Genomic DNA, 18,608 nt, shown 5'->3' on the forward strand with positions numbered 1-18,608 from the left:
TCTCATTTATTTGCTTAAATTTCATTGGTGCTTTCTACATATAGATAAAGTCCCTGAGGTATATTTACATATGCACATAACATGATATTGTTAAGTTCATTTCATATTCCCTCCCCTTTCCCATCCCTCCTTTCTCCCTCTTGAAATCCTCCTCCTACTCCACTCATCTTCCCTATATCTTTATTATCCTGAAGTGGCACACCCTTTCTCCACAAAAAAAGTCTTAACTGGGCTTCTCCAGAAATCTTCACCATGGCTGATTTTAGGACTGTCAGCAAAAGCGTCTCTGCAAAAGAGTTCAATGTAGATAAACTTCCTATTTTCGTGTTGCCCTGTTTTACTTGGCCACTGGCAGGGAAGATATCAGCACTCCAGGTGCTGGACACCCCCTTACTAGTTTTTCACAAACGTATCCAGTATAGTGGTTTGTAGAAATGTGCAAACAAGGCCTCTGGCCTTGATCTGGAGCTTCACAGAGATGTCTACATTTTTAAGAAAAGAGAAGTTACCAATTGGGCTCCATGGTAACAACTGGCAGGGGGAGGAAAGAAAGGGAAGAAGAAGCTCTCCCCTTCTCAGGTGTTGTCCTTGAAGGGTTAACTTGCCCAAAACAGTGAAAGAAAAATCTGCTTTTATGTGAACTTCTGCAGACTGTGAACTTCTGAGCCTCTCCCCTTACATACTAGGTATAAAACTGAAACTACTTGAACTCAGGGTTCAGGGGATTAATTGATTACAGCAAAAGCTGTGCCCTCTGAACCTGGCTGCAGCCAAATAAAACTGTTTCCTGCTATCTTCGGTGCCTTGCCTCGTTTGTCCCTACAACAATCCAACCCCCCTGCCTTCTTTCCCTTACTTTGCTTTAGCATTCATATATCAAGCTTCCCTTGATTTTCAGAGTCTGGCTTATTTTTCTTAGAATAATGTTCTATATTTCCATTCATTTACTGGCAAATGCCATAATTTCATTCTTTATGACTGAGTAAAACTCCATTGTGTATATACATCACATTTTCTTAATCCATTCATCTATTGTTTGACATCAAGCTGATTCCATATTTTGGCTAATGTGAAATGTGCTGCTATAAACATTGAAGTGACAGTATTGCTATAGTATGCTAAGTTTAGTCTTTTGGATGAATACTAAGGAGTGATATAGCTGGATCATATGGGGATTCCATTCTTAGCTTTCTGAGGAATATCCATAGTGCTTTCAGAGTGGTGCAACTCCACCAACTATGTATGAGTGTACCTTTTTCCCCACACCCTCACCAGCATTTATTATTATTTGCATTCTTGGTAATTACCATTTTGCCTAGAGAGAGATGAAATCTTAGTGTAGTTTTGATTTGTGTTTCCCTAATTGCTAGAGATGAAAAGCACCTGGTTTTGAGATGCCTCCTTATAGGAGAAAAGCAATTGAGGTATGATGCCTGAAATAAAGCTTTTTTTTATTATTTTTGTACTTAGGATTGAACCTAGGGGTGCTTAACCACTGAGCCATATCCCCAGACCTTTTTATATTTTATTTAGAAACAGGCTCTCACTGGGTTGCTAAATGCCTCACTAAGTTGCTGAGTCTGGCTTTGAACTCAAGATTCTCCTGCCTCAGCCTCCTGAGCCGCTGGGATTACAGGCATGCACCATGGCACCTGGCACTGAAATAAAGCTCTTAATCTGTCAAGTGTTTCTATCGTATTCTAATAGATAATGCTAAAAGTTAATTTCTGTCCTTTGGCAAGACAACAGTACACCTACTTAAAATTCCTGCCATAGCATTAGATAATTAGATCAACTCTCTGCTACACATCATAATTGAATATATAGGATACTGATGACCTGCCCATCATACTGGTTCACTACTTTGATGACATCATCACATGCTGAGGTCACCTAGAGAGCAGGAAGTAACAGATACTCTAGATACTTTAGAGATGTGCATGCTAGAGAGTTGGGGATGAATCCTGTGAGAATAAGAGTCCTGATAGCTCAGAAAAGAACAGTCAGGGCTCAGTGATTCCAGGTGCATGGGACCTCCCCTCTAAAGTAAAGGACATGTTTTTTGGCTTCACTGTTAAGAAAGGTGGCACAACACACTCTGGGGTTCCTGGAATATAAGAAGCTAAATAAGTCAGATTTGGGATGATGCTCTGACACATTTACCAAGGAACCTGACAGCCACTGATTCTGTAGGAGGCCAACCGCAAGATAATGTTCTCAGTCTGGGTAAAGAATGCCAATAGAACCAGGAGTTCTGCCATCGATCTTATGACCCGAAGATTCAAGGAACTCAAAGGGTCTCAAGTAGCCTGGATGTTATATGCAAATTGTAAACAAAGGGGGGAAAAAAAAAACCTCTAGCAAAATCAGAAAGGAAACTTCTTGGCTTCTAAAGGTTACATCTTCATGTGTCAAATTCTGTCTGCTAAGGTGCATCACAAATGCCACCTCTTCCATGAAGTCTTTCAGATCTCCCCCCAAACCATGTCTCCTTCCTTTAAATCTTTCAGAGTACTTTATGTTTCTTTTCTCACATTAGTCATATAATTTTACATTATAATTATTCATGGATTTAGTCTTCTCCATTTAGAGGAGAAGTAGTTTTTTGGGGTCCTGAAGTGCCATATTGGTACTCCCAAAATATTATTGTATCAGATCGTCAAATGAATTCAAAACAGTGTGCATCGATCTCTAACCCATGAGATGATATTCGCTCTGTGTGAAGAAAATAAGTTAAATCACCAGTGAATGACGTGGCAAAGGTATTTAACTTCTTAGAAAGTCTATAAGACTCGCACCTGGGATCTGAAATTCAGCCAGTCTATCTCCCAAACTGTTACACTCAGGGCTTCTCCCATGACTTCTACACCAACAGACCAAACACGAACCACATTGCATTTGGGAGTAGACATGTTCAAGGGAGATGGTGGCTTCACCAAGAGAAATTGGACAGACACCTGCAGGCTACTGGAACAAAGTATTATATATCCCCAGTGTTCTAAGGGTCCATATGTAGCAAGTGCACTATGCTGTTCCAATGTTCTTTTCTTACTTCCAGTTCAATTTTATAATCTCTACCTTAGACGGGTTCATTATGTTTGTAGTTTATCACTTTGCATTTCCTAGAAAAGACATGAGCTCATAATCAAAAGGAATCATTACTTATTTTCATAGAATCTGAAATAAATATTTTGATTAAATTTCTTGGACTCATTTATAACATTTCACATCATAGTATTTTCCCTGGGTACAGTATAATGCATTTTAAATTATGGGCTTCATAAGATATTTTAAATATTTAAAAACAATTGAAGTTTTTGTAAATCAAATTCTTTCCATGCAATGTGTAGAATTTTAACTGTTATTAATGACTAGTGGGTGTAATTGATTAGCAATATGTGCCAGCTCTTTTGTTCTTTTATTCTCCCCCTGACCTTCACTAATACTATTCTATAGTTTTATTATGCTATATCCCCTTAATATTTCACAGTGAATAGGGTAGAAAATAACCACACCATCAAATTCACTGGCATAAAACCATAATAAGTCATTCATACCTGACTGGAAAATACTGGCTGTTACCACCTTTTAAAGCCAAAAAACATTAACACTGCAGTACAGACACTGAATTTGAAGCTGACTTGAACTCATATTGCACCACATTCCATCTGCTTCCCAAATTTGCCCAAACCTTCATGATTCCTATCTTTTAGACCAGATCATACATCATCTGTATGGCCTAAGTGGCAAAATCCAATGACAGGTCACAGGCTTTTGATGTCAGTTTTTAAAAAGCTTTTGGATAGTAGTTTCTGCAGGCTGCTGCTCCCTGATCTTATTCTGACAAATGTGTCAGACAGACAGTGCTTCAAATAGATCTCTCTCAAAACAATCAGCAGCTCCTTAATGGCTCTCTCTGGAGTGCTGAGTAATACTCTTAATTTATAATGCTTTCAATTCAAGGAATGCAGTCTTTGACTCTTCTACACGGTGAAGGGGAGAATACATTGTTACAATATTTCTGTAGAAAATAAGTGCAATGTAATAAACCCTGCTGTATATATCAAAGCCTTAAAAAAATTCAGCATACTTCTTCATCCAACAATGCCACTTCTAAAAATTTATGCCAAGAAAAAAGCTATTTTGAAAGACAGCATCGGACATGTGCATGAGAATGTTAGATGCAGCATTATTTACAGTAGTTAGAATCTTTTAAAATAACCTAAATGTCCAGCAATAGTACATTGATAGTTAAAATTTTTTGGTACATTTTAATATGACAGATACTTAGCATTTATTAAACACCATTTTGCAGAAAAAAGTATTAATTGCTAAGTGACAAAGAAAATTAAGTCACCTGAATACCATTTTGTGTTAAATATGTGTCAAGAATAGGAGTGGATTGACTACAAAGCCAACATGCTTCAGCCCTGGGCCCCTCCTTGTCACTGGTCCTTCCCAGATGTCCATGTCCTCATTCAAGCAGAAAGTACAATTTCAGCTTTAGGGTGTCCCAAGCTAGAGTTTACCCTCCCTGCCTTAAATACCCTCAGTCAGAGTTTAAGAGCCCACCGACTAACAGATCTACCTCCAATTTACCAGGCACAGCAAATCCCATCTGGATAATCCTATATAGTATTTATATCCAGCTTTGTTCCCAAACAGAAGGATCTGAGTAAGACACTGCCCACTTTCTGGCTCACAAGGATACTTTGACCCCAACATCAGGGATACCTCCATCCTCCACACATACTAGACAGCTTTTATGGGAGCAGAGTTTCCTCCAGCCAGAAATACCTCACCTCCAACATGCCAATCTGTCAACAGAGGAAGTTACACATGAGACGATACCAATAAGGAGTGTGAAGGTAATACAAAAGGATTCTTCTAAACCAGCAATAATAAAATATTGATTTTGATTAACTGTATGAGTGAAAAGATTGAATTATCCTTTTAATTCTTTTTCTATTCTTTGTATAGAAAATTTAATACAAAATTATTGTCCGTCAAGGAAGCAGTGAATGTTCCATCCAAAATACAGAAATGGAGCAGGACTGTGAAACAGGGAAATATTTAAAACACTAATTTGTCTTTTGCTGGTTGCATGACATGTATACCTTTTTTCAACCTTGTAAAATTTGCAATTTCTGTATTTTCTTTCTCGTTCTATATAAATATCTAATTTTGACCTCTACTTTGTATATATAGTTTTGTATTTTCTTTTTCTCAAAGTAGTTCTCCCCAATTCAAAAGTTTTATGCTTCAAAAGAGTTCAGGAATTCATTCCTGATCCAGAAAAAAAGTACTTTAAGGATCAAAATACCCCAAGATGTTAGTGATGAGGACACTAGTGAGATTAGATCTCTCTCAAATGAATGTTTTTCTATTCATAAAATCGTACATGCTTAGTGTAGAAAATTCAGATCTCAGCAGACTTCTCAATCCAACCTCAAAGCTAGGAGATCCTGGAACAACATATATCAAGCTCTGAAGGAAAATAGATGCCAACCAAGAAGCTTATATTCAGCAAAAGTAAGCTTCAGATTTAATGATGAAATAAAAACCTTCCATGATAAACAAAAACTAAAAGAATTTACAATGAGAAAGCCTAAACTACAAAACATTATCAGCAAAATATTCTGTAAGGAGGAAATGAAAAACAACAATGAAAATCAGCAAAGGAAAAAAATAATCAAAGGAGAAAAAAATCAATTAAAAAAAAACAAAAAACAAAATGACTGGGAATATAAACCATATTTCAATGATAACCCTGAATGTTAATGGCCTAAACTCATCAATTGAAAGACACAGATTGGCTGATTGGATTAAAAAAAGAAAAAGACCCAACAATATGCTGCCTGCAAGAGACTCATCTTATTGGAAAAGACATCCCCAGACAGAAGGTGAAAAAATGGGGAAAAAACACATAACTAACATGGACCACATAAACGAGCAGGGGTTTCCATTCTCGTGTCAGATAAAGTGGACTTCAAACCAAAGTTAGCCAGAAGGTATAAAGAAGGACATTTCAAGCTTAAAAACACAGACATATGTTTAAAGTTTTCTTATTGATTAGCAGAAGTCAACAATTGAGCCAGGATAATTTATACAATCCCTGCAGAGACAGAGATTAATAATGATCCATTTAATGGTCACCTGATACATTCTAACCCCAATGAGTTTTCCTCAATAATGAAAGGGAATTATTTTTTCAGGCCCATCAGGGACTATATTAAATTTTAGCATTATTAAAATTATGAAATTCCCTCATAGAGAAAATTTGTTCTCCTGGCAAAAAGGTTTAGGAGATAATATGATAAGTCTGGAGAATTTCAACAGAGAAGGAATTTCTGGCTCAGAAACTACAAATATTTTTAATGTTTTGTGTTCTCATTCTGATTCATGTGTGTAAACATAGACTTTAATTCACCTGATTATTCATTCATATCCAATATTGTGGATCTGTGATAGGGTTTCTAAGTGGAGTATGGAGTATGTACATGATATGAGAAAATTTAATATATGTAAAAGAATGGCCATAAGGCTATGAAAGTGAACAACATATCCTATAAGATTCTTTTCTTCCTAAATTCAGGAAGACCACTTGCTAAAATCAAACAGCTTTGTAAGCACAGTATTGTCCAACACCTTTTATCTTAAATTTCTCATAAACAAATGCATAAACAGCAGGTTGTATGACCCAAATGTCCCCAAAACATATTGTCCTGGAGAGTACAAAAAGGTCCCAGTGACAGTTGTGAGAGTCACCTCCAGGCTCACTGGAAATCTCTCACTTTGCCTCTTCATCCTCACCACCATATAATCACGTCACTCTGTTTTTGGACTCTGCAAGTTGGTTTATAACCTTTCCTTGCATTAATCAATGCATGGCATAATTCTGTTTATCACACTGTTTAAAAGGTAAACAGAGCAACAATGTATTCACCAGTGGCACATGGATGCCCACTGTGAGCCAGGAATCTAGAATTCTTCACCCTTGTGCATTGGCAGTGTATTTCCAAAGGCCACCTTGCCTGGTTTTTTTTGGCGCTGCAGTACTATCTTCTATGAGTGGCACTGAAACCAATGATAGTAGTGCAGAATCTTCAGGCACAGAAGATTAAATTTTGTAAATCTGCACTGTACAACACTGTGGCACATTTTCTTAAGTGTAATATGTTGACTATAATGCATAAATTAATAACAATGAATGTGTTAACTTTTTTTCCAGATGGTAAAAAAAAAAAAAAAAAAAAAAAAAGTTCACCAAACTGTCATGAAGAACTGATGTTCATCAATTTGGACTATTTCATTTTAATATATATTCACTAGTATTCCATGCCTCCTAATCTTGCACCAAAGGCAGTTTAGTAATAAGTGACTTTTTGAATGATTTTTTTAAAGCTTCACATAATGGTCACAACCTACTTTTTTTGCAAAATAAAATTTGAAAGTAAAATCAAATCTGCACTGATTCTGTAGTGAAATACAGTAGCACCAGACCCAGCTCATCTTGGTCAAGGGTTTCTTGGAGTATCTCTCACGAACACTGGGATGGTCATGACTAACAAACACCTCTTAAAACCCTTGCTACTCCCATTCTCAAAAGATTGTTTGGGTACCACATGCCCTTCCATTCTCACTGTCCCTGGGCTAACTTGAGGAAAACCCACTCATGGTATGTCCATTACCAATTCTATGTATTTGCTCGATTTCTCAAATACCTAATGGAGCATATTTCACTTTTTATCTAATTTATTAATACTTTATGTTAAAATAAAAATTTTAGGTGAAATAAACTTAGAATTTATTTAAGCAAAGAATGTTAATCAGGCAGGCACTCAAAACCAGAGAGGTTCAGAGAGCTCTGCACCAGCAGTATGAGCAGTGGGCTTTTGCAGAGTGAAAAAGGAAGCATCGTACATAATTACAGTTGGACTTTCCTGCCCATGGTTTCTGCATCCATACATGCAAACAACTATGAATGGAAAACATTTTGGGAAAAACTCTACTGAGTATGTATATATATATTTTTCTTGTCATTATTCCCTAAACAATACAGTATAATAATTTTTGCCAAGTATTTACATTGTGTTAGGTATTATACTTTATCTAGAGATGCTTTAAAGTACCCAACAGGATATGTGTAGGTTCTATGAAAATACTATGCCATTTTAAATAAAGGACTAAGCATCCACAAATTTTAGTATCCAAGGAGGATTCTGGAAGGAATCCCCTCCCACCCCACCCTCCAGATTGGCTACATAAGATAGGGGTTTGTCATTTGGGGGTGTTGTTTGATAGGAGGTCTCTAGCTATATAATCAATTGCTGTCTGTGATTGGCTCCATTCAAAATTAATTATTTATAAGGAATACCTCTAAATTAAATTGTGTTTTATTGCCCCATGGTTGCAGGACTAAAATAACCCCAGCTAATGGCCCCTTGCTTTTGTTGCTTTAATATTTCTTATTTGATCGTCCCTTCCCCCTCCCCCAGGGTTTTAGTGACCGTCACTGGAAGGCAGGGCCATGTGCTAATCAGTATTGCACCATCAACTGGGCCTTTCTGGTTGGCTAAGCTAGGGTCCAAACATGATGAACCCAAGCAGACATCATCTCTGTGCCCCATCCTCAATCCATTCCTTACTCTGCCCCGGTATTTATCTGTAACCACTAGTAGAGGTATTTTTATTTTACAGACAGAGGTTGAGGGGTAAGGAAATTTGGGGGCAGGTAGAGTGAAAGGTATGATATTTGTTCCCAATCATTCTCTTCCACTCCATTGGAGCACCTGGCAAGGGCATTTAAAGATGAATAGGAGCCCAGGCTTTGGAAAATGTTACCTGGGTAATATCCTGACTCCTGTAAGAGACCATTGTGATAGTTTGATAATTACTTTAAATTCTGAAATACAGTAAACCCTCACTAAATTATATTGTTGAGAAAAAATGTCCTTTTGCTTTGCCTACTCTGAAGTAAATGCAAAAGTTTTTTTAAAAAAATATTTTGTAGAACGGGGTACGGTGGCACAAGCCTGTAATCCCAGCCGGTGCAGAGGCTGAGACAGGTGGATTGTGAGTTCAAAACCTGTCTCAGCAAAAGCAAGGTGCTAAGCAACTCAGTGAGACCCTGTCTCTAAATAAAACACAAAATAGGGCTGGCGATGTGACTCAGAGGTCGATTGCCCTGAGTTCAATCCCTGGTACCCCCCAAAAATAAAATAAAATCATGTATAACCTCCTATGATAGAGAATATCACCTTTCAAAGGTACAAACCTGTATGTGGAGAGTGTCACAGAAGATCCTCAGTCCTTGCCTTGAAAGTCCTATTTCTTAAGGGAAAACATTTAATGGTTTCTGCCTAAGGGAGAAAGTCTATTCCAAAGTCAAAGATTTTTGTGCATAAAAAAATGAAAATGAAAGAAAAACATAAAAAGAAAAGGAGATATTACATTGGTCCCCATCATGTCATATGATTACATGAAGAATCCAACCTAAGCATTTAGGAACAACTCAATTTTTCAATATCAGCCCTTAGAAATCATTAAAAACTGAACTGCAATAATAAAGTCTATTTACCTAAGACACTAATAGCCAATTGTTCTCTAATGCTTGCAACAGACATTCACAGCCAGGACATAATGTGAAGATAGAAGCTATTTCCCAGATTCATTAAAAAAAAAAAAAACACACCTCTTAAAACTTTAAGAATGTTAACCAGCCCTTAAGCTGCAACATGATATAGTCTCTAATGAAACAGGAGTTCTGTCATTTTCTGACCCCTTTTTAAGGGGTTGAAAAAAAATCACTTGGCTATACAAGAAGAATCATATATTCTGATTTATTTATACCTCATTCCCATTGAAGAGTCTTCTGTTAGACTCGAGTTTCTGGAACTTCTCCTCTAAGATGCATGCATTTAGAATGAAAAGAAGCTTTCAGTTTCTCTCCAGTGTGCCAATTAAAACTTCCACACTTAGTGGGAGATGGTGGTTTGAGCCTTGAGGGTGGTTAGGAAGATGAAGCCAAGAACAAAAACTTAGGCTTCATTTGCTTTATTATCTAAGCATCAGGTCGGTTATTCACTCGTTATTTCAACAACTATCATTTTCACAAAGAAGTGCTTTTAGGAATATCTTTCTGTCACACTTATCCATAAATCTACTCCAAGTCCCTCTTCTACATTCTAAAGAACATCTCGTTCCTTAATGATGGGTTTCTTGAACAGCACTTTGGCACCAGACTAGAAACTAGCCATCTTGGGTTTTCTCAAGCATATTCTGTGAAACATTTACAAATCAAACCTACAGGATGGAAGAAAAGAAAGACATTGGTGGTCAAACAAGAGTGAAAAATAAAGGTATAAATGCCACAATTTATACCTTACTTGTGGCATATTAGAAGAGACGAGAAGCACTGCTCAAAGAACACTTAACTGTTCTTCATAAGCTCTTGTACATATTTTTTCACCACAAAATCCTTTTCATTTTCACATGGAACCTCTTATAAACATCTTGAATATTGATGGGTTTTGGCTTGCCCATTGGGAAATGCTGGGTTCAAGAGCACTAAGGCAGAGGGCCATGTGGATGATATTTCAGAGTCCTCCTAGGATGATGTGGCCAAGGATCCTTTGACGGATAGTTCCAGATATTCTCAAAAAGGAGTTTTACTATTCAGTAATAAACTTTCTGAATCACAAAGCAGTCCTCAGTAACAGTGAACGTTCTACACACAATGGAAGCAAACCATTTACTAAGCCCATCCTAAGTGCTCACTATGTATTACAAACCTGTGAAGATAAAATTATTATTTTATGTTCAAGTGAGAAAGCTGGGATCAGAGGGGTTAATTCATATGTGTGAGATCATGTTACTATTAAGGAGCAACACCAAGATCTATCTGTCTCAAAAAATCAATGTATTTTATAAAACCTTAAAAATAGAAATAAATATTAATACTCTAAGTACCTATTATTGGTTTTACCTCCTATGTTCAACTCTAAGGATTCACCATTCAGCAGTCAACAGAAGTGAAATGTCATGAAAATTTTCTGAGACACATAGAACATAATCAGTGAGTCTGGAGTGAGGACAGAAGGGAGCCATTGGAGCTAGACAGAAAGCAGTCTTGGCACATGGGGTAAAGGAAGGAAGGTGGGAGGGGTTAGTCAAGCATCTGGTTGCAATACTGTATCCTGCCCAGTGAACTGGCCACAGTTCATGTTGACTGGTCAGGTACCAGTTTTGATGGAATGCCACATCATTACATGTTTTAAACATCACTTTCTGAGCATAGAAAAATGGACATATAATTAACCACTGTGAATCTCATTTTTCTTTCATCTGTAACATGGAAAACTAAAAAGAATTCATTGTTATTACCCTGGAAACTACCTATGTAGCTTAGAAGTGATGTCCAAAAATATCCAGCCTATGGTAGGTACAGAACCAATAAACAATTAGTATATTAAAAACATGTTCTACAAGAAATTCAATCTATCAAGTATTATAGTGCCTTTCTATCATCTTACACCAAGCAAGATGCATCAGGCAGTCTTCAATGAAAGTTCTCAGCTTCTTTTCCCTTCCATTTCACCTATAGAGACCACGTGTTCCCATCAAAATCAAATTATAAGCAGGGAATTCTTAACGTGCCCCCTCCCCTAACACTGCCCCAATCCATCACTTGCTTCAGAATAAGTCAAGAATCAACTTTAACCTACAAAAAAAAAAAAAAATGGAAGTATCACTTTGAAATCATTTAGGCACGTGTGTGTGTGTGTGTGTGTGTTCCCTATTTTATAGCTAAGACTTCCGAGGAAATAAAATCTGATCTAAGAATTTAAAAGCTAACAAAAGAAAGTGATTAGCTTTACTCTGCATCCCAGAAGTGTTTCCCAGGAGCCCCACAAGATGAGCAATAGGATGTGCAGACTGGTTTTATGAGTAATGAATCCTGATTCAGACCCAACGCCAGGCAGGCAGGCTCAGAAAAGTTGAGCTATTTATTAAAATGCAACCCAAAGACCATTTAAAATTACACCCAGAACTGGGATAGTGTTCTCTCACATCTCTTTGTGTCAAAACTAGAAAGAACTAGAGAGACCATCCCTCCCAACTCCCCCCCAATGCTCCTGTGTCCCCCGAAATAAATCCTAACCCCAATCTTTCCAAAAAGTGCCTGTGAAGGGAGTTCACATATTTTTAGTATTTGTGAAATTTCTGATCGTTAGAAAGATTTTTTTATTCCAAGAAGTCAAAATTCTGCAACCCTGAAAATTTTCACACAGGGAGTGGTCCTGAAGACCTTTCTTACATATTTCCCCTAAGTCTTCCTTTTTCTAGTTTATCATCCCCATTTTCTTTATTCACTCTTCAGAACATGTATTTTCCAGGCTTTTCACACTTTGGATCACCTGCATCTGAACTTATTTCAGTGTGTCAACAACAATTCTCTGGATCTGCAAGAGGGTTGAGTAGTAGGTACCCGTTCTCCATCCTCCTACAAGAATAATAACAACAAGCCACTGCAGGAGTGTGAACCTGTGCTCCCCGCTACTCTGGAGGCTGAGGAGGAGAATGGCTTGAGCCCAGGAGTCCACAGCCAGCTAGGGTTGTAATAGTGAGACCCCATCTCAAAAACAGACAGACAAAAATAACAATTAGACCGCTACCTATCCATGAAGGGAAACAGCCCTGAGAAGGCTCAGGAGTCCAATTAGAAACCTGCAGTCACATAGCAGAGCCGAAACACAGAAACTAAACACATGGAAAAGATCACTGGGGACTTCTGCATAGCTGAGACATCTGGAGTTTCCTAGGAACAGAGTAGAGGCCTGGCAGTCGGCATCACCCATGAGATGGGAGCCACCATGGTTTCCAGTGGCTGAACGGGTGGAGGACATCAGCAGCCTTTGTCACTGAGGAGTCCAGCAGCCCCTGAGGCTTCCGAACACCCTGGGGTTTTCACAGTAGAGGATTCCTTAGTGTGAAAGGGGCTTGGACCCCAGGTGCCTGCTCAGCCAAAGACACTGCATAGCAGCTTTCTCCACTGAAGTAACCAACAGGATCCCCAGAGAAGGAGGTGCTACTGGGCATCCCCAGGATGAGGGCACCATCCTTGCCCAGAACCCCAGTCCATGGCAGTGCTGCTCACATGGCCGTGGTACAGAGATGGCTCTGCTGCTGCTCTGCCCACCCTAGTGCCTCACAATGGAGCCACGGCTGCTGCAGTCTACCCCTGCTCAGACCCCAGCTCCACAGTGCCCAGCAGGGCCTGCACTGAGAGAGACAGACAGAGTGCCACCACCACACAGACAGAGAGCCACCATGACAGCAAGCAACCACCAGAGACCCTAAAGCCACCACTTCTCCACAGATGCCCAACTGTTCCACAGGCCTCTGTACCTCACAGACTGCTACCAACACTGCAATGGAGGTGCCTACACCCCAGAGAAGAAATACTACCACCATTCCGTACCCAGAGCTACATTCCTTTCACTTCTGCAAAAAAATATCTGCACTCCCACATCCATTGTGACATTATTCACAGTAGCCAAAATGTGGAAACAACCTAAGTATCCACCAGCAAATGAACAGATTTTTTTAATTTAATTACACTCTATACACACACTGAAATACTACACACCCTTTAAAAAGAAAAAAAAAAAACTTCTTCCATTCGTGACTACTTGGATGAATCTGAAGGACTTTATGCTAAGTAACGTAAGCCAGAAAGAAAAAATAAATATTTTGAAATACCACCTGATTCCACATATATGTGGAATATTAAAAAATTGAATTCATAATAATAGGGAGTAGAAGAGAGGTTACCAGGGACTAGGGTTTGGGGAAAGGAGAGATGTCCAAGTTTATAAATTTTCAGTTATGAGTAAGTTCTGGAGACCTAATGTATAGCATGGTACTGTAGTTAATAATGATGTGTTATATACTCAAAATTTGCTTAGATCCCAAGTGTTCTTATCCAAAATTAAAAATGGTGACTATGTGAGATGACAATATGTTAGCTTAATTTAATAATCATTTCATAATGTATTTATACAACAAAACATCACATTGTACATCTTAAGTATTCTTATTTGTCAATCATACTGCAATAAAGCTAGAAAAAAGGCAAGAATAATAATGATGATGTTTGCTCTGTATGTCTAACCCAGAGATGAACACAATATTCTAGAAGTGATCTGACTAGTGCTGTTTCAAACACTTCTCTTGTTCTGGAGATGCTCCTTCCATTATAGCTTAAGAACATCATCTTTTCAGCAGGCCATGATCAGTTAATTCAGGTGAAGTTCACAGTCAATGAAACCACCCTCAATCCTTCCAGAGAAAACTCTATTACATAAATTACCTAAGCCATGGGTTTAATCCTCTCCTTACTTTGGTGCAGAGCCAGAGTCAGAACTGTGGCAGAAATAGTCATGGTTAATAATTCCAGAGATTGATACATACAGGCTATAGCATAAAGCTGGGCAAAAGACAAATGTCCAGAATTGTGAAGAATCTGAGATGTTACCCTGCTTGCAAGTAAACAAGTTCATTGCCACAGTACTGTGCAGAAGACACAAGACTCCTAGGTCAGAGACATTGGGTCTTACTGCTCACAGCAAGAGCCGTGGCCACATAATAGTATTTGTTTCCCTGAACCCTGATTCTCACAGGGCAACACAAAGAGGCTCAGGTGATACCTTCACATGAGGTGGGCTGCATTCCAGGAAACAAACTCTCATCTTATGAAACCTGAATCTTTTATACTGGACAATAAAAACACCTGCCTTTGCTCCAGAAGACAATACTTGTACCTTCCAAGTCAGTTGGCTGTGCAAACATCCTTAAAAAGGTAGTCTGGAATAAAAGCCGTCCGTGTCTGTCTCTGCAACATATAAATAAATGTGAGACCCATGTGGAATTGTCTCCCAACAATAAACTACCCAGCATCTGTGACTCAGAAAACTGACTATTCAGAAAAATAATGACATTTAAAACTTGCCTCTATTAGAAAATAAATTCTAGACATAACAACTAAGTGCAATATATGATTCTTGATTGGGTTCTATACCAGGGTAAATTATGTTGTTATTAAGGAACTATAAGGATAATTGTCTAAATTTGAATAAATCTATATATTAGATCACTGTTTTATCACGGTTAATTAGCTAGATAACTATTTTACCAAGTTTAACTTCTTAAACTTGATAATATTATTATGGCCCTATTTATAATATTATACTCACTTCTGGATTTAGATATTTGAGAGAAATATCCATTCACCAAATCATGTTCAGATGTGAGTAATCAAAATGGCAATGGGCTTAGATAGTATATGGTTTTTTTAGGAAATACATAATGAATTATTTAGAGGTAAAGAAACAACGAATGTTCATGTTCAACTTGCTCTCAACTAGTTCAGAAACATAATTTATATACATTTGTGCATGTCTTTACAGGTAGAGATACAGAGCTTGAGGGAGAAAAATTTAAAAAGATAAAATAAATGTGTGAAATATTATCTTCCGGGGAATCTGGATAAAGATGTAGAGAATTCATTGCTACTTTTCAGTTAAACTAATGACTTCAAAATAAAAAGTTTTTTTTAAAAATCATCGACAACTAGGAAAAATGTTGAAATAAACCAGGCTCCATAGTGCACACCTGTAATCCCAGCAGCTCAGGAGGCTGAGACAGAAGCGTTAAGAGTTCAAAGCCAGCCTCAGCAATGGCAAGGCACTAAGCAACTCAGTGAGACCCTGTCTCCAAATAAAAAGTACAAAAGAGAGCTGGGGATGTGGCTCAGTGGTCCAGTGCCCCTGAGTTCTATCCCTCTTACCGTCCACAAAAAAAAAAAAAAAAAAAAAAGTTGAGATATATTTAGTTAATTTTAAGATGCAAAAGATCTTTCTAATTATGTAAAAGGAATGAAAATTTCCCAAAAGACAACAAAAATTTTCAAACTCTAAATGTAAAAAAGTCCATTAAAAAAAGCAAGTTAAAAGAAAAACAGTATAAAAATTTGCAATAAGTATTGTGAAAAAAGCATTAGTGTCCATAAATAAGAAAGGTTTTATAGTTTAATAAGAAAAATGAAACTCTTGTCAATGAAAAATAGTGGAGAAGTGGCTAAAAAGAGAAATTTCATTCAAGAAGAAGAACAAACTAGAGAAACAGGGCTGGGGAAGTGGCTCAAGCGGTAGTGCGCTCGCCTGGCATGCGTGGGGCGCTGGGTTCCATCCTCAGCACCACATACAAATAAAATAAAGATGTCGTGTCCACTGAAAACTAAAAAATAAATATTAAAAAAAAAATTTCTCTCTCTCTCTCAAAAGAGAGAAAAAAATCAATTTTAGTAGTTACAAAATTGCCAATTAAAATAATAGCTATCAAATCAGCAAAGACTTCAAAAGATGATGCACACGGCCCTAGTAAAGATAGAGTGAATCTCAAGAACTACCGGAATCTCATTTCAGAAAAGCAAGTTGGCAATATGCCCCAAATGCTCTTAAAATATTCATACCCTTTGAGGAATTGAAAGACATAAATGGAAACCTGGGCCCTCTGAACTCCAGCCACAAGTTCAGTTTGGGCAGCAGTTAGCTCGGCACTGCAGTGACCCCAGCGCACGTGCCCATCAGCACACTGAGCCAGCCAGTGGAGCTCCTGCCCTCCGTGGTTTCCACTTGCTGTGTTCCTGAGCACCATTCTGATCACAGCAGGAGAGAGCGAGCCTCTCCAGCGAAGTGGAACTTCTATTTGAATCCCTTTCATCTCTCCAGCCCTCACCCCACCAGCAGGAGGGAAGGGGCAGGAAGGCAGGACCCTACCCACCCCCTATCATCTCTCTCCTGCCTCCACCCTCCTCCCTCCAGCTTTCCCCTTGTTCGCTGCATGAGCAGGAACTTCCCACATTTTATATTCTGATTTCTCTCCTTCTGTGTGGTTTGTAGTAAAATTCTGATTCAACTCTCAATTTGACCTTTGTTATGCAAAAGGAAAGTTATTTAATTTGAAAACTCTTTTTTTCCCCTCCCTCAATAAAGCCTATCTTTTGAGACTGTCTTGTCCTAGACTTTGAGAGACTTTGAGATCCTATACTGAAAGCCAAAAGTATCTTGGACTTTCTGGTAAAATAACTGGAAAGCACATGAGGTATTTGGCACATGAGGCATTTGGCTGAATTTTGGATCAATGACATAAGTATACGTGAACAAGAAAATTGTATTAGTGTGTTTGGAAAAAAAATGCATTATACTTGTTACCTTGCAATATGATTGGAAGAAAATAATACACAAAGATGAATGGTAATAGTAATGATTACTGAGCAGGGATTAGTGCTGAGCTTCTTGTCTGAGCTTTCAGAATAATACAATGTGCACACGCTACTTCTAAAATCAAAGGCAAAAAAAGGAAGGACCATGATCATCTGTTTATTTTTTACTGATTCAGTGATCATATCAGGGGGAATGGATCTATTTAAACACACTAACATAGTCCCCAACTAAATGGGGACTCTCTTCTACTGATGATCTCTAATCACCTTGGAATAGTACATTAAGATTTTATCTGTGATTTTGATTATTAGAAATTCCTAAATTAGCTTTCAAGTCAAATATTTCTCTGGATTGTAATTTCTGCAAAGATACATGCTAATAGGAAAAGAAACTATCTCATTTTTACTCCTTCATAAAGCATTCTTCTCAAAGTCCTGAGTATAATTTAGGTCAGATTGTTAACCATGCAGCGCTGTTGTGAGTGGTCAGATATTGGAGCGGAAGGAAGGAAAGAAGGAAGGAAGGGAGGGAAGGAGGGGGGAAGGAGAGAGGAAGGGAAGAAAGGAAAGGAAAGATGTCACAACCTGACAACCAAACCTCAGGAAACCAGCAAGAGGTGATGGAGAATTAAGAAAGACAAATAAACACTTACAGAGAGAAAGCTGGGACCAGGTGGAACACTGAACTCTAATGGAATAACAGAGACGCAGAGCTGATTGATTATACAGGTTTTATCATCAAAAGGTTATTTGTGGGAAAGTTTCTGCAAAACAGATAGGCTTGAAGGTGGCACTGGCGAGACATTGGGGTCATCTTATTATGTCCAGAATTCTTTATCCCCAGCAGCCGGTGTCTGAGTTCAGGGTCAGGACTGATAGAGTTCCGTGCCTTTACACAGAGCCTCCTCGGGCAGGACATCATGATCACAATTGGGCAATCTTCAACTGCACCTCTGCACAGGAAGTTCCCAGCGCAAGCACAGCCACAACCACGAGGCAGTCAGAGACCATAATCCAGGTCACCACTCTCCACAGGAAGGGAAGGAAATGGAGGGAAAAAGGAAGAAATTAATTGAAACACAGAGACCAAAATTGGCCCAAATAACTGGTCATTGGAAAAAGGGTAAAAAAGAATGTGAGTCTCTTAAACCTTCAATGAATACCCTGGCTACTTAGTCTCACTCTTGCTCCAGACAGAGCTTTTGAGAACAACTGATTGAAACTTACTAATCAACTGAAATCTACTATTCTGTAAGTTGGAGAAATAAAAGCAAAAAAAAACACACACACACACACACAACACTCCACCTTTATCCGTGTG

The sequence above is a fragment of the Marmota flaviventris genome, chromosome 12, assembly GCF_047511675.1.
Source record: "Marmota flaviventris isolate mMarFla1 chromosome 12, mMarFla1.hap1, whole genome shotgun sequence".
Lineage (NCBI taxonomy): Eukaryota > Metazoa > Chordata > Mammalia > Rodentia > Sciuridae > Marmota > Marmota flaviventris.